The sequence below is a fragment of the Macaca fascicularis genome, chromosome 13 (assembly GCF_037993035.2).
Source record: "Macaca fascicularis isolate 582-1 chromosome 13, T2T-MFA8v1.1".
NCBI classification, from domain to species: Eukaryota; Metazoa; Chordata; class Mammalia; order Primates; family Cercopithecidae; genus Macaca; species Macaca fascicularis.
The window spans coordinates 81,594,087-81,616,157 of NC_088387.1; the positions used below are offsets into that span (position 1 = coordinate 81,594,087).

At 35.3% G+C, this 22,071-nt stretch overlaps 1 long non-coding RNA gene across 9 annotated transcripts in view; it reads right to left on the reverse strand.

The window, feature by feature from the left end:
- The window catches only part of LOC102125250 (uncharacterized), a 43,093-nt gene that overhangs the window by 14,844 nt on the left and 6,178 nt on the right, over positions 1 to 22,071 (reverse strand). For 3 of the 9 annotated variants that reach the window (XR_012422461.1, XR_006691726.2, XR_010580495.2), the window contains exons 3-6: positions 9,114 to 9,253; positions 3,969 to 4,038; positions 2,142 to 2,326; positions 354 to 463 (exon numbers count right to left, since the gene is read on the reverse strand). This is a non-coding gene — a long non-coding RNA (uncharacterized lncRNA). Of the gene's footprint in view, positions 1 to 349; positions 464 to 2,141; positions 2,327 to 2,477; positions 2,533 to 3,968; positions 4,039 to 9,113; positions 9,254 to 22,071 lie in introns of all 9 variants that reach the window. The other 6 variants (XR_012422460.1, XR_012422463.1, XR_012422459.1 and 3 more) reach the window with 4 other exon arrangements.

A 22,071-nucleotide genomic window follows, 5' to 3' on the forward strand; every position in this document is an offset into this window, starting at 1 on the left:
TAGAATATTATTAAATAAAATATTACTATAATGCCAGAGAGTCTTACGCAGTCTCTTCACCAGATGTCATTTTGGAACAAACCCTCTGCCATTTCTGAGTAAAAGTCACTGGACCCTTCAATGAAGTGATTCAATTAAAGTCATCCCTTTTAATTTGTTACAGAGAGCATTCAATGGAGTATAGGAATGTCAGAGCTGGGGCTTTTAATGGTGTCCTAGACACATGTAGCAACACTTCATGGAGACACTGCCCAGGTGCCTCATTTCCCTAGGTTTGGGGACCATTCCCCTGTTATTTTTCAGGCTCACAATAAGAAACTGAAGTTAGCCAAATTGCTAAAAACTTCACCTACGGTGAGACCTGGTCACTTTCCAGATTTCTTGACTTGTTAAAGCACACTGACTAAGATGCCAAATGTCTATACATGAAGACTGAGTTAGATCCATAAATTGCTTCCGGGTTCTGAAAAGAAAAATGCTGTATGAATACTAAGCAGTGATATTATCAGTTTATCTTATGGCAATATCTGCACTTTTCAAGCCTACAGGATTATACACATTTTAATAAAAGTAGTGTTCTACAGAACTTACTTTCATACAACTACATTATATTTTTATGTTTGAGAGAATGTAGGTGGTAGTACAGATATTCTATTTTCTTTTGACGTCTTCCCTCCAATGTTTCAAATGCATTAATACTCAGCGGGTGAAACTGAAATACATTTTATTCTTCAGAATCATTCCCTTGTAAGATCTCAAATGATTGTTAAATCAGGGTTGAGTGAGCTGCAACTGGATATGTCATTCATTGATTTTTTTTTTTTTTTTTTAAGTAGAGATTTGACATTTCTATGCATGTTAACACCCTCTTTTGGTAATAAAACACTCGAGGCCAACTCTTTCTCTGTTCTATCTTGAAGACCTGCTGTTCTTTCTAATTTTTTAAGTGCTTCATGAACAAATAAAGTAATTTGACATTGTTGTTAAGAGGAGTGTTTCAATACCCTGGACCCGCTGATTATGCTCTGAATAATTGGCCTCGCTTTTTGTATTATAAAAGCAACTACATGAAAAAGAGCCTTACATCTAAGCATAGAAGAGTTTCAACAAGTGTAAAGGCTTCCCAGTCTCCAGCTTGCCTCCCAAGGTTCTAAAATAAGTGCTTAAAAATGGCATTCTCTAATGAGACTGCTAGTTGGGGAGGATTGGGTGAAGAAAATAAGTGGATTTTAATCTCCCAGAAGCCAAGAACTTCATCTTATTTACAGTTGTACTCCATGTTGTGATGGGCCTCATCAGTGTCTTACTTAGTTACAGGAACCAAAACAGAAAAAGAAAAACAAACTATTTCTGAATCATCAGATTGTCTTTTTTGTAATATAAAGAGGAGGGAAGGTTTTCCAAATGAAAATTATACTGGTAAGAAATCCTAAATGAAGCACAAAATATGAGTTTAGGGAATACTGCTTATGTAGTTATGTGTCTGTCTATCTTTCTATGTCTATGATATTTGTGTGTGACATATGAGGTATGACTATAAAATAGGGAGGCTTAAAAAGCATACATTTTGGACAGTTCATTTGTGTGGCAGTGTGGTTTAACTAAATAAAGTATGCTAAAGTGCTTTGCAAACTGTAAAGTATTATCCAAATATGACACATTGCAATTATAGTTTGTCCTGCAACACATATTTATTGAGTAATTCCTAATGTCTATATCAATAAAATAACTACATTGGTAGAAACCAGGAAGAATACGACGACTTAACCCATAACCATAAAACTACGGAAAAGAGAAAACAACTAATATAAACATTGATGACTGACCATAGAGGAAACATGTAATAAAGAATACTTAACCAGGAGGCATGCTTACCTGTCCAACATACAAGCTGGCTTTGTAATATATTAAATATTTTATTCTCAATTGTAATATATTGAATCTTTTATTCTCAAAGAGCCACTTTATCATTATAATTTCAAAGCATAACAACGCAGAAGTTTTCATTAAGAACAAGAATAAATGGAAGGACCTTTTCTGTCCCTCATAAACAATATCACAATCTGTGGATGCAGTGTAAACATGGCGGCAAAAAGAGAAGAGAGATGAAACTTTCAAGACAGCTGTCAGTAACTGCCTACCTGGAGTGACTATTGATTATGTTCCCATTTATTCTCAGCTTAAATCACTCAGTCTCGCAGTTGGACAACACCTCTCATTCCAAATAAACCTTCAGTTCTTGACTGTTCCATATCAGGTAGCTGCCTTTTCCAGTCATTTCTTGATCAGAACACACGCATTGCTTTGAGTTTTTCCTCTTTACATCCTTGAAACAAATGCATATGCACAGGGATGACACATTTTGGAACACTATGAAACACCTTCCAGAACTTACCAGTGTTATTTCACTCTGTAACAAGTTAAAAACAAATCACAATGACTAATGCTGTCACTGATGAGCTATAGTTGCCATTTACCTCTATCTGTGGATAAGAAAATTGTCGAGTATTTTGGCCCAGAGATTCACTTCCTCTGTCAAATGTGGTTAAAATTTTACATGCGGGATGAAAAAAACAAAGAAAAACAGAGTGATTTACTGAGCTTGTTTTCCCTCAGAAAGCAGCCTCATTAAAGTAGTTTGTTGACAGTTCTAAACTATCTCAAGATAAGCACTGGTTTGGAAAAATATATGTCTCCATGTAATGTCTGTGCATTTTTTAAAGAAACCATTTGTACTTTTTCCTGTGTTGATAAATAGCATAGATGTCATGTTTAATACTTTATGGGCTCAGGTGGCTGTGATGAGTCTCCAGACCTGCTTAGCTCCTAAAACATGTTTAATAACATGGCATTTTTGCAGCCTTTGATTTTCCTTTGGTACCAATGGCTGAGTGAGTACTGAGAGCTACCCTGCCTTATCGGGCTCACCATCACTACCCAACTATCCCAAATTAGTACCAAACTAACCTCTCTTATTCAGTCTAACTTTAACTAACTTAACAGGATGTCTCCTTATTTATCAGTGTCTTTAAATCACCCTCAGAACAAAATGTTCCCTGGAATTCAACTAGGCCACTGAGAGAGAATGCTCAGGTGTTCCAACATTTTCTCTCCACTCACTTGCCCAACAGTTCCAATCAAAATATCTTTAAATTGCCTACCTTTTTTTAGCTCATCTCTTCAAGCTCTTTCCATTACAACTCAATGAAACAAAATGCAAAACAAAGAACTAACATGCAAAAAAATTACTTTTCTTCATTGTATTTTATTTAGCATGAATGTCTCTGCCTGTTCTATAGAGATAGGCCCATGGACACAATCAGACCTAACTAGGCTGTCTGCATAGGAAGCTAGAATAAACATTAAATGATACATTAGTATAAATAATTAGTAAAGGCTTTCAGCACTGATTTTTATAGTCAATATCCAATGACAAATAATCTCATTAACTGCACAATATGAATGAATTAAGGGAAATATCATTTCACAAATATTTAGGAACTTATTTAAGAATAAGAATACTATGTTGGGTACTATAAACAGATTATAAATTTCACAATAGCTGCAGTTCCTGAGCTCAGGAATATGGTAATTCAGTTAAAAGGGAGGATCTCCAGTTCCAACAGAGAGCAGAAATAATTGAACGCTGGGGTTTTTCTGTTTTGTTTGCTTTGTTTTGATTTTTTTAAATGAGTTATAGACTTAAATTCTTTTTGTCTTCTCCTAGAGGGAGGTCCCTTTGTACCACACAAAGGCAAAAGAGTCTCAGTAGGGCTGTCTATTCTATTGTTCAGGGGCTCATAAATAGAAGCTTGAGCAATATCCTTGCAAATAAAGAGAAAATATTTCTTGCAGATCATGGGACATGAGTTTGGAACAAAGTGGAGGCAAGAGAGCCTCTCATTTACCATGACACATAAGGGCAAAATTAAACTCTGTGAGGAAATTTAAAACTCAGGTGAGTTTACCAAGATCATCTCCATGGTTTCTGCCAGGTCACTTAGATCTAAATCCACAATAATGACTTGATCATTTAATCTGAAATACAAAAATACATAATGCATATTATCAAATGTTTTAACAATACCAACAATACATGAATTAAATGTTCCTGTTATTTAAGGCTATTAGAATTATTTAAGAGACTCCTGGATGCTATCTCTTATGGTAACTACAATGATTCCGGTTTCCAATGCTTTGGGCAGAATTTAAAATGCAAGTGATCGTATAAGCATGACTATCTGAAACCTGAGCACTTCATTCTGACCAGCGATTACACACCACTATATCTCTCTTTCTCTTCCTTCTTGTCTAGTATGTTTCATATTAGATTGAGTAGCTAACTTGGAAAGTAAGATGTCCCTTTAGGAAAAACAAAACTGTTAGGTATTTTCTTCCAGAGAGTGCCAAGTGAGAACTCAACAGACTACTTGTCTCTGCTAACATGTGACTTTATGATTACTCCAGTATTCTATCATCATCAGATCTCATCAACCAGGAAAATTAAATCTTATAGAAAACAGCAATCTTGATAATGTCACAACCCCTTCATTTAACACACCCAAAGTCAAAGTGCTGAGCTTGCTACCTGGGCACTTTGGTTTTATACCACTCCCTTCCATTACCCCAGGCTTCAGCCAAAGTAAACTCTTCACAATTGCCAAACAGATTCTGTACCGTGTTGCTTCGTGGCTATTACTCAAACTCTTCTGTCCACGTGGAATTTCTGTATTCCCCCTTTTTTTTTTAGTTGACATGTCTTTTATTATTATTATAATACTTTATGTTCTAGAGTACATGTGCACAATGTGCAGGTTTGTTACATATGTATACATGTGCCATGTTGGTGTGCTGTACCCATTAACTCATTGTTTACATTAGGTATATCTCCTAATGCTAAATCTCCCCCTTCGCCCCACCCCACAACAGGCCCCGGTGTGTGATGTTCCCCTTCCTGTGTCTGAGTGTTCTCATTGTTCAATTCCCACCTATGAGTGAGAACATGTGGTATTTGGTTTTCTGTTCTTGTGATAGTTTGCTGAGAATGATGGTTTCCAGCTGCATCCATGTCCCTACAAAGGACATGAACTCAGCCCTTTTTATGGCTGCATAGTATTCCATGGTGTATATGTGCCACATTTTCTTAATCCAGTCTGTCACTGATGGACATTTGGGTTGGTTCCAAGTCTTTGCTATTGTGAATAGTGCCGCAATAAACAAACATGTGCATGTGTCTTTATAGCAGCATGATTTACAATCCTTTGGGTATATACCCAGTAATGAGATCGCTCGGTCAAATGGTATTTCTAGTTCTAGATCCTCGAGGAATCGCCGTACTGTCTTCCACAATGGTTGAACTAGTTTACAGTCCCACCAACAGTGTAAAAATGTTTCTGTTTCTCCACATCCTCTCCAGCACCTGTTGTTTCCTGACTTTTTAATGATCGCCATTCTAACTGGTGTGAGATGGTATCTCATTGTGGTTTTGATTTGCATTTATCTGATGGTCAGTGATGATGAGCATTTTTTCATGTGTCTGTTGGCTGCATAAATGTCTTCTTTTGAGAAGTGTCTGTTCATATCCTTTGCCCACCTTTTGAGGTGTTGTTTGTTTTTTCTTATAAACTTGTTTGAGTTCTTTGTAGGTTCTGGATATTAACCCTGTCAGATGAGTAGATTGCAAAAATTTTCTCCCATTCTGTAGGTTGCCTGTTCACTCTGATGGTAGTTTCTTTTGCTGTGCAGAAGCCCTTTAGTTTAATTAGATCTCATTTGTCAATTTTTACTTTTGTTGCCATTGTTTTTGGTGTTTTAGACATCAAGTCTAAATGCCCATGCCTATGTCCTGAATGGTATTGCCTAGGTTTTCTTCTAGGGTTTTTATGGTTTTAGGTCTAACATTTAAGTCTCAAATCCATCTTGAATTAATTTTTGTATAAGGTGTAAGGAAGGGATCCAGTTTCAGCTTTCTACCTCTGGCTAGCCAGTTTTCCCAGCACCGTTTATTAAACAGGGAATCCTTTCTCCATTTCTTGTTTTTGTCAGGTTTGTCAACTATCAGATGATTGTAGATGTGTGGTATTATTTCTGAGGGCTCTGTTCTGTTCCATTGGTCTATATCTCTGTTTTGGTAGCAGTACCGTGCTGTTTTGGTTACTGTAGCCTTGTAGTATAGCTTGAAGTCAGGTAGCGTGATGCCTCCAGCTTTGTTCTTCTGACTTAGGATTGTCTTGGAGATGCGGGCTCTTTTTTGGTTCCATATGAACTTTAAAGTAGTTTCTCCAATTCTGTGGAGAAAGTCATTGGTAGCTTAATGGGGATGACATTGAATCTATAAATTAGCTTGGGCAGTATGGCCATTTTCACAATATTGATTCTTCCTATCCATGAGCATGGTATGTTCTTCCATTTGTTTGTGTCCTCTTTTATTTCATTGAGCAGTGGTTTGTAGTTCTCCTTGAAGAGATCCTTTACATCCCTTGTAAGTTGGATTCCTAAGTATTTTATTCTCTTTGAAGCAATTATGAATGGGAGTTCATTCCTGATTTGGCTGTCTGTTTGTCTGTTATTAGTGTATAAGAATGCTTGGGATTTTTGCACATTGATTTTGTATCCTGAGACTTTGCTGAAGTTCCTTATCAGCTTAAGGAAATTTTAGGCTAAGACGGAGTCTCGCTCTGTCGCCCAGGCTCGAGCACAGTGGCATGATCTCAGCTTACTGCGAGCTCCACCTCCTAGGTTCACACCATTCTCCTGCCTCGCCTCCCAAAGAGCTGGGACTACAGGCTCCCGCCACCATGCCTGGCTAATATTTTGTATTTTCAGTAGAGACGGGGTTTCACCATGTTAACTAGGATAATCTCAATCTGACCTTGTGATCCACCCACCTCGGCCTCACAGTGCTGGGATTACAGGAGTGAGCCACTGCGCCCGGCCCCTCTGCATTCCCTTTTACCATTCATTCACTCAAGAATTCAGGGCATTTGTATTTGTTACTGGATCCATACCTGTCTAAATCCTACCCCTGCTTCAAGACCTAGAAATCTTATTCAAAACAATGAAATTACCCCATGAAATCTTCATTTATTCTTCTGATCAGAAATGGTTTATTCATCCATCCATTCACTCACTTATTCAAATAAATATTATATTAAAAACCTACTGTTGACTGGGCTCAGTGACTTATGCCTATAATCCCAGCACTTTGGGAGGCCAAGGTGGGTGGATCACAAAGTCAGGAGTTCAAGACCAGCCTCTCCAACATGGTGAAACCCCGTCTCTACTAAAAATACAAAAAAAAATTAGCTGGGCATGGTGGCACATGCCCTGTAATCCCAGCTCCTCTGGAGGCTGAGCCAGGAGAATTGCTTGAACCCAGGAGGCAGAGGTTGCAGTGAGCCAAGATCCTATTGTGTACTCAGTCCTAGTCATACATGTGATTGTATTGTATTATCTATCCAAATACTTACTGAAACTAGAAATCTATGGGGTAAGCATATAACCACCCTCTCTCAATCTCTTACATTTAATTCATCAACTCTCAAATTTCTTCATTAAATATATCTAGGATCTAAGGACTTCTTTTTACCTCTGCTGCCATGATCTTAAGCCATAATCAACCAAGATATCTTCAGAATTGTTCAATAGAATGCTAACTTTTCTCCTATATCTATCATTAAGACAACAGCATGAATGATCCTCTAAAAATGTAAATCTCATATTGTGCCTTTGCTTAAAATGCTTCATTGACACAATCCTAAATAATCTAAGAAGGTTCTTCTGAGAACTTTACATCTAAAATGAGACCCACAAGATATACAGATGCTATTCAAAGCACTAGGGAAAAAATCAGTGACATCATCAATAGAGTGAAAAAGCAAGCCACAGAGTTGGAGAATATATTTATACCACTGGGCTTATTACAGAATTAAAATAATAATAAGAGGCATAATTGTCTGCTCCTCCACAACAGAGAGTTGAAGAATAACAAGTAACAGGGAACATAGCAAGATCCCAGTTTAAAGGATGCCCAATCTAAATAGGATAGGATGCAGAAAAAAACATAATGCCCAGTGTTAGGATATAGGACTGGATCTCACCAAGGACTGGTGATCCAAGTAGCACCAGTCAGTGGACTGAGAGGCTTAGTGTTTTAAATGTGTAAAGCTTCCATCTAAGAATACCAGCAAAGTTGAAGGGTTCCACTTCCTTCCAGACACCTCAGTGCTTAATCATAGAGTAGAAGAAAATGACTTCAGAGTTTCACTAGCTAGTATGCCACTGGGATAAAATAAAACTTGTTTTCCTAAAAATGAATGCAGGTATTGGAGGATGATACATGTTGTTAGAATCATGGCACGCAGTCATGGAAGACGAGATCACAATCTCACATACACAAAGAAGCTACATTTTAGACCCACTCATGTTAATATATAAACGAAATGATGCTTCATTTGCCATTTTGTGCCTTGTCCCTAGCTCCATGCCTGGAATCTTTCTTGACTATTTTCAGGTACCCTTGCTTTGGGGTTGTCTTTAAGAGCAGTATACAGATGAGGGTGTTTGTGTAGCCCTGCAAAATTAGGGCTATGGTTATGTAGCCATCAATCTGTGGAGACCTCACAGAAAAGAGGAAGATGTGATTAAATGTCATTCAGTCAATCTGAAGGAGAAAGGTCAGATAGAAAAGCACATAGGTTGACATGAGGGAAAATTGAAAGTCAGAAGAATCAAAGAAAATTTTGGAAGTTTATCTCCATAAATATTCACTGTAGACACCAGAGGCAGGAGAAGCCTACTCTCTACAGCATGCTTAGATTTTTAAGAGAATGAGCCAAGTCAGGAAAGTACCAGCCTTAGAACTAGATTAAATTAATACAGCTTTGTCAATAGAGCTGTCTTTCCCATGAAAGATAATGAAAGAAAAAAAATGGTATATTATCTACAGTCTCTGGCTGAGGAAATTTAGGAGTAAAACATGCACTGAAAGTTGCATTTTAAAAAGGTTAATTGAGTTTTGATGTTAAGGTTTAGAGGTAAAATTAATCTAATTAAAAGGGACCAAAAAGGCAATGGCTCTCAACCCTGGTGGCACATAGAAAAATTGTGAATACCTTGACCATTTCTCTGAAATTCTGATTTAATTGCTCTAGGGAGGGCATCTGAACACAGTCCCAGTCCTCCTTCCTTCATTTTTACTTCCTTTCTTCTTCTCTCTCTTTCTGCAGCTATTTGGATGTAAGGTGATAAGGGCCTGAAATAGAATAGTAACAATCAAAATGGAGAATAAATTAACATAAAGAGACATTGTTAAGGGAAAATATGACAGCTATCTTGACTATTAAAACCTAGCTGGATTTAGGAAAAGAAATCTTTCAATACATCAATGAAAACTACAGTCTTACAAGGCTAGTGGTTTATTTTTCCATTAGAGAAAAGAGAGACAATGATGGTTAACAGTAAAGTAACCAAAATATTGACTAAATCACAAATTAGTATCAATAACAACAGCAAGCTCCCTCCTACCTCAAATTTCTCACTTACTGGTTTGAAAAAACTTTCTGGCTCCCCATTGGCTCTGGTAAATTCTAATCCCCTTAAGCTGTCATATAGAGCCTTTCTTTTATTTATTTTTTTTTTATTATACTTTAAGTTCTGGGATACATATGCAGAACCTGCAGGTTTGTTACATATGTATACACATGCCATGGTGATTTGCTGCACCTATCAACCCATCATCTACATTAGGTATTTCTCCTAATGCTATCCCTCCTCTTACCCCCCACTCCCAACAGGTCCCAGTGTGTGATGTTTCCCTCCCTGTATCCATGTGTTCTCATTGTTCAACTCGACTTATGAGTGAAAACATGTGGTGTTTGGTTTTCTGTTTCTGTGTTAGTTTGCTGAGAATGATGGTTTCCAGCTTCATCCATTTCCCTGCAAAGAGCATGAACTAATCCTTTTTTGTGGCTGCATAGTTTTCCGTAGTGTATATATGCCACATTTTCTTTATCCAGTCTATCATTGTTGGGCATTTAGGTTGGTTCCAAATCTTTGCTATCATCAAAGTGAACAGGCAACCTACAGAATGGGAGAAAATGTTTGCAATCTATCCATCTGACAAAGGAGTAATATCCAGAATCTACAAGTAATTTAAACAAATTCATAAGAAACAAAAACAAAAACAAAAAAAACATCAAAAAGTGGGCAGAGAATATGAACAGTCAATTCTCAAAAGAAGACATTTTTGTGGCCAACAACCATATGAAAAAAAGCTCATCATCACTGGTCATTAAAGAAATACAAATCAAAACCATGATGAGATAGCATCTCATACCAGTTAGAATGGCAATCATTAAAAAGTCAGGAAACAACAGATACTGGAGAGGATGTGGAGAAATAGGAACGCTTTTATACTGTTGGTGGGAGTGTAAACTAGTTCAGTCATTGTGGAAGCTAGTGTGGTTCCTCAAGGTTCTAGAACCAGAAATACCATTTGACTCAGTAATCCAATTACTGGGTATATACCCAAAGGATTATACATCATTCTACTATAAAGAAACGTAACTGGATGGTACATCAATGCAGAGGAAATTTAACCTTGATTGAAATGTTTTTAGGAGAACAATAAATGTGGAGATTTACTATTGTTGATGATGATGTCATTATGAATTCATACATTAGAAATGTAACTCAAGTGGAAAATGAACTTATATAGGATTCATTTGGAATGAATAGGAAAATATATGGAGATGAATGGGAAAATAAGCCTATATGGGATTCATTTGGGATATATTGGAAAAATCAGAGCAGAAGCTCTTTCCAAGAAAGAGACAATGGACATCATGGGAACAGTGTTGGAAAAAAAAATTCTACTGGATTCAAGAGATATTTGTAATGAGCTTAAGGAATTTGTGGTGACTTAAATGTTTAGTGGGTAGAGAATGAACGAATGTCACTGAAGTTTCCAGTTTGAGAGACTGAAAAGAGTGGTACCACCATTTGTAATGAATGAATCAATAATACAATGATAAATGGTTTGATTGGGAGAGAGCTAAGAAGTTTAGATTAGGATTTGTTTTACTTGAGACCACTGCAGTAGTTCCTAGAGAAAAGGTCAAATACACTCAGAACTGTAGAGTACACAAGGAAGAGTGTAGTAAAGAGAAACAGAGATTTAAAACTTCAAAGCTTATTCATTGTAGTTGTGATCATGAAAATTAATGAAATAAGAAGGGCAGAGAAAAAAATAGAAAAGAAGCTAGAATAGATGTTGAGTTTTGTACCTGACACCTAGTTGATCTTCAAGTCAGATATTAAAATTGAAAGTACAGGCCTATATTTTTTAGAAGAAAGCCATAAGAAAGTGTGGACCTGTAATTTGTAGATTAACTATTTTTAAATAATGACATAGATTTGGCCAAATTTAACAAAAAATGTTATCTAAGGAGATAATTGAAGTAAACTGACAATTCTTAACTTTCTGTGGAATTCAACCTTGAATGTTAGCATACAAAAATGTGAGCATTAAAATATTTTATTGAAACTTTAATTAGTTCAAGGTAATTAATAAAATGTTAAGGTAATTAATAAAAATAATAAATAATAATATTTAATAATAAATTTAAGGTAATTAATAAAATCATTCCAGTGGAAATGATTACCAAATCCCAAGGTCTATTAAATTATAAGTATCATAGGGTTGGTTATAATATTGATGCTTCCACAATCTTTCTGACTTGACACAAAATCTACAGCTATGTCCAGGAATTCTCATATTTTTAATTTTTTTTATTTATTTATTTTTTTTGAGACAAGGTCTCACTATATTGCCAAGGCTGTTCTCCAATACCTAGGTTCGAGTGATCCTCCTACCTCAGCCTCTTAAGTAACTGGGACTACAGGTGCATGCCACAGTGCCAGGATTCGCAATATTTTCTTAACCCCTGGATTGAAAACCAAAACATAGCACAACATGATTTTAAAAAGCCAAAAAGCTCGTAAATAATTTTTTTTTTTTATTTTAAATCTTTTATTCTATATACAATCTTATAAATCATTTTAAAAATATGACTTTGATGACTTTAGATCATCATATGACATTGATATTGAAAACTTAAGTTGTTCATAATATTCTCTCATTATCCTTTTTTTTTTTAAATTTATTTATTATTATTATACTTTAAGTTGTAGGGTACATGTGCATAACGTGCAGTTTTGTTACATATGTATACTTGTGCCATGTTGCTGTGCTGCACCCATCAACTCGTCATTTACATCAGGTATAACTCCCAATGCAATCCCTCCCCCCTCCCCCCTCAACATGATAGGCCCCGGTGTGTGATGTTCCCCTTCCTGAGTCCGAGTGATCTCATTGTTCAGTTCCCACCTATGAGTGAGAACATGCGGTGTTTGGTTTTCTGTTCTTGTGATAGTTTGCTAAGAATGATGGATTCCAGCTGCATCCAAGTCCCTACAAAGGAGTCAAACTCATCCTTTTTTATGGCTGCATAGTATTCCATGGTGTATATGTGCCACATTTTCTTAATCCAATCTGTCACTGATGGACATTTGGGTTGATTCCACACATAACAATATTAACCTTAAATGTAAATGGACTAAATGCTCCAATTAAAAGACACAGACTGGCAAACTGGATAAAGAGTCAAGACCCATCAGTCTGCTGTATTCAGGAGACCCATCTCACACGCAGAGACATACATAGGCTCAAAATAAAGGGATGGAGGAAGATTTACCAAGCAAATGGAGAACAAAAAAAAGCAGGGGTTGCAATACTAGTCTCTGATAAAACAGACTCGTAAATAATTTTTAACTTAAATTTCTAAATAGCACCTATTATGCTCAAATTTATATATCATCCTTTAAAGTTGCAATCTATTTTGATTGTTTGTTTTGTTTCTATTTTCTCATTTGTCTTCTTCCTGGAAGTATTTGTCAAACCTAATGCTAACTAAACAGATGAGGCGTTTGATTCCCCCAGCCATAGGGCAAACACCACTTGTTTTACAGTGTACTTTTTGGTAGAAAAATGAGTAAATACTTATGAAGACATAGGTGGTTGAAACTTCTCCTTCCAAAAAGATGGAATAGACATACTTTTCCCTATTTCTCACACTAAGTACAACTAAAAACCCAAGACACTACACAAAAATGAACATAAAACTCTGAGAAATAGAGAGAAGAAAGCGGGCTAGTAAGGGGGTCTTAAAACCCATAAATGACGTGATAATGAGTTCCCTTCTGTTCTCTTCACATCATATATCCCAAACTTAAAGCCAGAGATAAGAAGAAAAAAAGAGAAAAAGCCCTAACACAAGTCTGCTCACTTTGGTCAAAGGACAAATAAAGGAGTTGAGTGGAAAGATAGAAAAATTTTACACAATAACTTCTTACTTCAGCTAACTAGCACCTCAACAAATGCCAACAAAGGCCAAGTAGAACACTTAGACTTTCATTGTCCCCAGTCTGTCATGACAGGTCCCATAACATCTACCAAGGTGCTGCCAGAGAAGACTGAGTAGGGAGTTGGGACCTTCACAGTCACCAGCTGTAACCATCTCATGTCCCAGTGAGGGTCAATGGAGACAGACCACTTGGAGAGCATGAACTTACATACCCGTCAAGTAGTATGAGGCATCCCTACTTCTCCTCACTAGGGTAATTGTGGAGCCATAGAGAGAGGCAGAACTTTCACCATTACCCAATGGTAATGGTGTTACTTCTCCCTCATGGTGTCATGGACACCATAGGAGAAACATTTAGTACAATGAGTCACTATAACTTCTCCCGGTAGGGAGTATCAGTAGAGGCCTATTGAGAGCCAACTCTCTTACCTACAAGCAGCGGTAATGAAGACCCATTCCTCTGGTGTCAATGGAAGTCTAGTAGGGAACCTTGTCATTTACTCCCACTTGGTAATAATTAGTCAGCAATTCCCCATCCCCACCAGCATCGTGTCAGAGGAATCAAGTTAAAAGAGAGATTTATGTGAGATTCAGTGTTATAATATAAAGCTCAAACTGTCCATATTTCTGTCAAAAATCACTTGTCATATCAAGAACTAGGAAGATCTCTGAGTAAAGAAAAGACAATCCAAGATGCAAGCAATGAGAAGACAAATATATTAGGATAATCGACAAAAAATCTAATGCCACCATTATGAAAACATTTCAATGAAAAATTACAAACACGCTTGAAACCAATTAAACCATGCAAAGTCTCAGCAAAAATATAAAAGATATAAAGAAGACAAATGAAAAGTTTAGAGTTGAAAAATATTGTAATATAAGAAGCTCAATGGATGAGCTCAACAGCAGAATGGAGGAGGCAGAGGAAAAATTAGTAAATTAGAAAGTAATCAGAAGAAAAATATAAAAATTACCAAATTTACACAACAAAGAGAAAATAGACTGGAAAACAGTATACCCTCATGGACATGTGGAACTATAATCTGACTTTGGGTCACTGACGACTCAGAAGGAGAGGAGAAAAAGGATGATGCTGAGAAATTAGAAATAGAAGAAATAATGGCCAAAAACTGCCCAACTTTGACAAAAGATGTAAATCTACAATTCAAGAAGCTGAATGAATCCCAAACAGGATAGTCTCTCACACACAATACAAAGCTACATAGTAAAACTTCTGAAAACTAAAGGAAAAGAAAAAAATCTCAACAGTTGTGAGAAAGAAATAGCACTTTTCTTTCCAAGGAAAAAAACTTGAATGACAGTGGATTTCTCACTAGAAATTATGGAAGATAGAAAGAAGTGGCAGATAATTTTTAAAGTGATACAGGAAATAATTTCACTAGTGATACCTAGTGAAAATATCTTTCAGAAATGAACAGGAAATCAATACATTAGTAGACTAAAACAAACAAACAAACAGAGGCAATGCTTGCTGGTAGACGTCTCCTAAAAGACCAGCTAAATGACGTTCTTTAAACAGAAAGGAAATAGTTTTTTTTTTCTTAAAGGAATGTTCAAATATCAGGAAAGAGGGAAGAACATGGTAAATAAAACTACAAGTAAATTCAATACAATTTTATTCTCCTCTTCTGTTTTATAATTATGTTTGATAGTTGAAATAAAAATTATAAAACTGGTATTATTTTAAATCTATGTAGAAAAAAATACTTAAGATACTTGTAATATAAATGTGGGAGTGTAAAAAGATATAAAGAAAGGTAGAGCTTCCAAATTTCACTCAAACAAATAAAACGATGACACTAGTAAACTGTTATAAGTTATCTATATATAATATATAATAACATCTAAAATAAATACATTCAAAACATTAAAGATAAATAAAAATGGAATTTTTAGAAAGTTTCATAAATGTAAAGGAAAGCAGAAAAAAACAGTAAATGAAAAAGAAAACAAAGAGAAAACAACAAAAAAAGAGAAACTCAACTCTAGCATATTAATACCTGCTTTAATGGGGTAAATGTCCTAAATACATCAATCAAAATCCAGAGATGGGCAGAGGTGATTAAAAGACATGTTCCTTCTACAAGAAACTCACTTCAAATGCAACAATATAGGAAAGTTAAAAGAAATGAGGGAAAAATACACATCATGCAAGCATTAGTCAAAAAAAAAAAGCAAGTGTGGCTATAATTATTTCAGATGCAGTAGACTTCAAAGCAAAGCAAAGCAGCAGAGACAGAGAATGGCAAGGGTCAATCAACCAAGAAAATATTGCAATTCTAAATATGTATACGTCTAACAATAGAACACCAAAGTACAAAAAGCCAAGACTCACTCTTAGAATTGAAAGAAGAAACAGACAAATCAACAATTACAGTTGGAGACTTCAACACCCCTCTCAAAAACTGATAGAATAACTAGATATAACATCAGCAAAGAGATAGGACTTAAAAATACCACCGACAAAGAGAATCAATTCCTTGAAAAACACAAATTACCACAACTCAACTGACACAAAACAGATTACTTGAATAACTCTATAACTACTAATAAAGTTGAATATATAGTTTTAAAATTCCTCCCCCAAACCATCTCCAAGCACAGATGGTTTCACTGGAAAATTCAACAAAACGCTTAAAGAAAAATTCACACCGATTCTACACAATCTCTGTCATAAAACAGAAGAAGATGTAACACCTCCAATTAATATTTTGAAGCTAATTCACCCTAAGTCTCACAACTTCTGCAAAAAAATAACTCAAAATAGACCATAAACTTAAATGTAAAATATAACAATATAAAAATTTTAGAAAAAAATAAGAACAATCTTCAGGGTTTAGAGCTAGGCAAAAGTTTTTCTTAACTAAACACCAAAAATAATCCATAAATGATAAAAATTGATGAATTTTTATCAAAATTTAAAACGGATCCTCTGTGAAAGACTTTTTTTGAGACGGAGTCTCATTCTGTCGCCCAGGCTGGAGTGCAGTGGCACCATCTCAGCTCACTGTAAGCTCTGCCTCCCGGGTTCACACCATTCTCCTGCCTCAGCCTCCTGAGGAGCTGGGACTACAGGTGCCTGTCACCACGCCCGGCTAATTTTTTTTTTTTTTTTTTTTTTTTTTTGTATTTTATCTAGAGATGGGGTTTCACCGTGTTAGCCAGGATGGTCTCGATCTCCTGACCTCGTGATCCGCCCGCCTCAGCCTCCCAAAGTGCTGGGATTACAGGTGTGAGCCACCATGCCCAGCCAAAAGACTCTTTAATAAATAAAAAGGTAATCTATAGACAGGAGAAAATATTTGCAAGTAATATACCTTTCAAAGGACTGATATCTAAAAACTCAAAATCAACAGTTTAAAAAATCTAATTAAAATACAGGTGAAAAACATTGACATTTGATCAAAGAGCATATGGCAAATAAGCACATAAAAAATTGATCATTATTAGCCACTGGAAGAATGCAAATTAAAACCACAATGAGATATACACTAACCAGAATAGCTTGTAACCAAATGATTACAAGGTTATAGAAAAACTGAATCAATCATATGTTCTGGTTGGAATGTAAAATTATATAGGCACTCTAGAAGACAGGAAGTTTCTTAAAGTATTAAACATACTGCCGCCATATGACCCAGCAACCATAATGCTGGACATTTGTCCTAGAGAAATGAAAAGTTTATGTTCACATAAAAACCTTACACAAATGTCCACAGTACTTTTATTTGTGATAGCTAGACACTGAAAACAACTCAGATGTTCTTCTGTAGGTGAATGGTTAAACAGACTATGGTATATCCCGTATAATGGAATACTACCAACAACGATGTGGAAATTTCCAAAAGTAAGAATTACAGCAAAAATTGAGAAGATGATATAACCCTATAGTCTGGATAGCTGAAGGTGCTTGATAAAAGCATGTCTTTGGAGGCTTAAACTGGCAAAGATGTGTACTTTATCCTGGAAATAGGATAATTCTTAAAAATTAGTTGTCCATTGTAAGTATGAAGGCTGATATGATAATTGCTGCATTATTTCCCCAGGTGATCCCAAGAACAACTCTGGGGTCTGACCATGCATGCCTTTTTAGTTCAGTTTTATTTTTTGTTTGTTTGCTTCCTTTTTCCTTTTTTTTTTTTTATTTGTACAAATTTAAGGAGTACATGTGTAGTTTTCTTACATGAATAAATCACATAGTAGTGAAGCCTGGGCTTTTAGTGCATCAATCACCTGAATAATTACATTGTAACCATCAAGTAATTTCTCATCTCCCACCCCTTCCAACCCTCCCACCCTTCCAAATCTCCAGTGTCTATTATTCCACATTCTATGTTCATGCATACACATTTTTCAGCTCTCACTTACAAGTGATAATACGCAGCATTTGACTTCTTGTTTCTGCATTGATTGTTTTGCTGAAAATAGTGGCCTCCAGTTTGATTCGTCATTTCACTTCACTTGTAAGGTAGACAAATAGTCAGTTTTGGCCAAAATAAATCCTTAGTTAGATTGGCTTTGTCAACTAATACTTTCATCATTTTCCCTGTATTGAGAGGGATTCCTGGTTGCAACTCCCTTTAGTTATATTCTCCAAGCTTTTTTTGGAACAATATGGACAAGTAAAATTTGTAGAAATATGTTAGTGGACAGAGAAAATATATGCTTAGCTTAGCAAACTCTTTAATGAAAAGCTTCTTGCTTCCAGTTTTAGGGATGTACAGCTTTTACCTATGCACCAGATGTGTTGAGAGCCATAGAAAACATCCCTTATAATTTTTGGACTGGGAAGATCAAATTTCAGGCCTTGATACTTACAGCAAGTACTAATATTTCTGCTGTTTATGAAACAGATTTCTCTAACTCATGACTTATCTTTAAGATAAATGGGGAAAAAGGAAAAGTTAATAGCTATGGGAAAAAATGAGTATGCTGTCTTTTGAAAAATTCGCTGACTTACCATGCATTCATAGGTAAATCATTTTACGTCTCTGACTCTGTATTCTAATTTGTAAATGAAAATAAGATTTGGTGACAAAATTAAACAGCAAAAATGCAACCACTCTGAAGACTTCAAAATGTAAAAATAAGGACGTGATTATGCTTTATTTAAATGTAACTCAACAAAATTTAATTGATTATCTAATGCATACCAAGGACTACCCTAGGCATTAAGATCTAATACATTTTTTATGCCTTGAGGAGATCACACCGTATATAAAACCTGCTATGGGTTATAAAAGAAGTTTAGGCTAAAGACCAACTTCTGGCATGACAGTATTTGGAGCTCCACTGACTCCAATGAAACTGATAAAAATTATGTTTTTAAAGACCCCTTGAAAATTGTGCTAAAGGCAGACAGCAAATGAAGAAACATCAATTCAAAGAAATTTCTAAACATTCAGTAAGAAAGGCAAGTCCGTGGTACTTGAACAAAGCAAGTCCCATCTCTCTCCCTACCCAGCTCAGCAGGGTAGAGCCTCCATTCCAGACTTCTGGAGCCAAGAATACAGGGATTCTACCATTCCCACTCTCCATCTAGAGGAATTTCTTCTCAGGAGGAGCAGTACTTCAGTGTTTCTCATCCTACCTCCAAGTGCCTATTGCTGAGGCTAAGACCTGGGTAAACACAGACAAGAATAGCAGTTCCCTTTCTCTGCTCAATCCCCACTCATGGAATATACAGTCTGCCTGTTGGGAATACTGAGATCCTTATAGCCCTTGCCCCAGAACTTGAAGTGATAATTGTTCTACAACTGGACAGCTAAAGTGACCTCAGGCTGCGCAGCTCTCCCTCCCTGCATCAAGTTCTCAGTTGCTGAAACAAGAAAGTCACTCAAAGAGAATCTTGTCAGTGTCCCAATTCTCAGTTCTAGGGCCTTAACCCAGAGATTTTGCCTAGTAGGAGAAATAGGCCACAAAGTAACTCTAAATTCTTCCCAAAATGGCTGACTTTATTTTCAACAAAACGTGAAGAAGTTGAAGCCAAAGGATAATCTCAAGAACAGAGAAGGTTGCAGTGAAAAAATATTGGGAAGAGTTTTATGATCTGATAAAGATACAGCCTAGTTTGTAGGCCAACTAGTTTGCAGGAGAAAACCAGGCAATCTGACAACTTGAAGGAATGCTCCTGAGGTCAAAACAAATATCAAACAAATCATTAAAATGAGCCAAATGAAAATTCTGGAGCAGAAAACTATAATAACTGAAATAAAACATTTATTAGAAGTAATATTAGATTTGAACTGGAAAAAGAATTAGTGAACTTAAAAATAGATTGATAGAAGTTAGGCAAGCTGAAGAACAGACAGAAAAAAGAATGAGGAAAAATGAATAGATGCTCAGAGAAATACGGAATACCATTAAGTGTACCAATATACATATAATGGGATGATCAGAATAAAAGAGAGAAAGGAGAAAAACATATTTAAAGATACAGTGACTGAAACTTCTTACATTTATTGACAATAATTACAACAAACTTCAAGTAGGGTAAACACAAAGAGACTCACAGACATATCATGTAAAAATGCTAAAAGTGAAAGATAATGATAACTCTTCAAAGCAATAAGAGAAAAACAGTGTGCTGCTTTTAAAAAATAAGGCAAAATAAAGACTTTATCAGATAAACAGAAGGTGAGGAAATGTGTTTCTAGCAAATTCACCTGGTAAGTATTACTAAAAGAAATTCTTCAGGCTAAAAGCAATTGACACCAGATTGCAATGTGGAGTCACACAAACAAAGAGTACCAGTAAAAGTAATTATGCAAGTATAAAAGACACTATAAATGCATATTTTCCTTTCTTCTCCTGATGGATTTAAGAGAAATTGTAAAAACTTTTTTTAATATATGTAACATCCTTTTTGTAATATATGCATAATATATTTGCTGATAATAGTACCAAGGAGGTAGGGAGAGTAAAGCTGCAATGGGCTAAGAAAATGACTACATATGGTAGAATAATAATTATAGAAATGTATTTTGAGGTTTGTAATATTAATAGATGTAATACATAGAACACCACCACAAAAAAGAGGAAAATGAAATAAAGCTATATATCACTGGAATTAGGTTAGTTTAAGGCTAATTTTGATCAGTTAAGATGTATATAGTATATTCTAGAGTAACCACTACAAATTAAGTCAAAAATATAGTGAAAAAATTATTAAAGAAATTAATATGCAACATTAGAAAATGCTCACTTAAAGCAAAAGAAAACCATAGAGAGGAATTGAGAATCAAAAAAGACAACAGACATATAGAAAACAAAAGTAAAATGTAAGATGTGAATTCGAATACATGAATAAAAACATTAAATGTCTGTGAATTAATTCAACCAGAAAGCAGAGTGTCAGGCTGGATTTTTTTAATAAAGAAAACACTATCCATGTGTATGTTTAGAAAAGAAGATATACTTAGGTTCAAAGACACAAATAGGCTACAAGTAAAATGATGGAAATGACATATCTTGCAAACAGCAACTGTAGGAAAGCCGAAGTGGTTTTAAAAACTTAGACCAAATAGACTAAACCAGAAAATGTTACTAGAGATAAAGAAAGGCATTTTATAATTATAGTGGAGGAGATATCATGACTATAAGCATACATTGATAAATGCTTAGCTAGATTGAGTAAGACAAAAAGAGAGGACTCAAATTGCAAGATTGAGAAATGAAAGATGGGACATTATTACAGACTTTACAGAAATAAAAAGTATTAAAACAAATACTGTAAACAATTATATGCAAACAAGTTAGATAATTTATATGAAGTGGACAGATTCCTAGAAAGATACAAAGTACCTAAACTGACTCAAGAAGAAATAAACAATGTGAATAAACCTACAACAAATTAAAATATTAATTCAGTATTCAAAACCTACCCATTAAGAAAAAGCCAAAGTCCATATTGCTTCATGGATGAATTCTAGCAAGCATTTAAAAAAGAATCAATAGAAATTATTTACAAACTCTTACAATTAATATGCTGAGAAGACTTCCCAATGTATTTCATGAAGCCTGTTTTACCTTGATACAAAAACAGACAACAAAATCACAAGAAAACTACAGACCAACATATTTATGAATATGGACACAAAAATCATCATTAACACATTGGCAAACTGAACCCAGCAATATATAAAGATAATTATGCACCCTGACCAAGTTGAATATATCCCAGAAATGCAAGTTTGGTTTAACATCTAAAAATCAATTAATATATTCTACCATATCAAAAAAAAAAAAAAGTCCACCCCAATGGATGCTAAAACAGCATTTGACAAAATTCAACACATTTTTATGATTTTAAAAAAAAGAAGACAAAAAATAAATCTCAACAAACTAGGAATAAAAGGAAATATCCTCAAAATAATAATGACAGATAAGAAAACCTCACAGCTAATATTAAATTTACTGGTGAAAAACTGGATGCTTTCTCCCTAAGTTCGGGAACAAAATAAGGATGTCTGTTTTACCACTTGTATTCAGCATTGCACTGGAGGTTCTACATAGGCCAATTAGCACAAAAAAAAAAGAAGAAATAAAAGACATCAAGATTGGATAGGAAGAAGTAACATTAGGACTATTTGAAGATGACATGATTTTATGTATAGAAAATCCT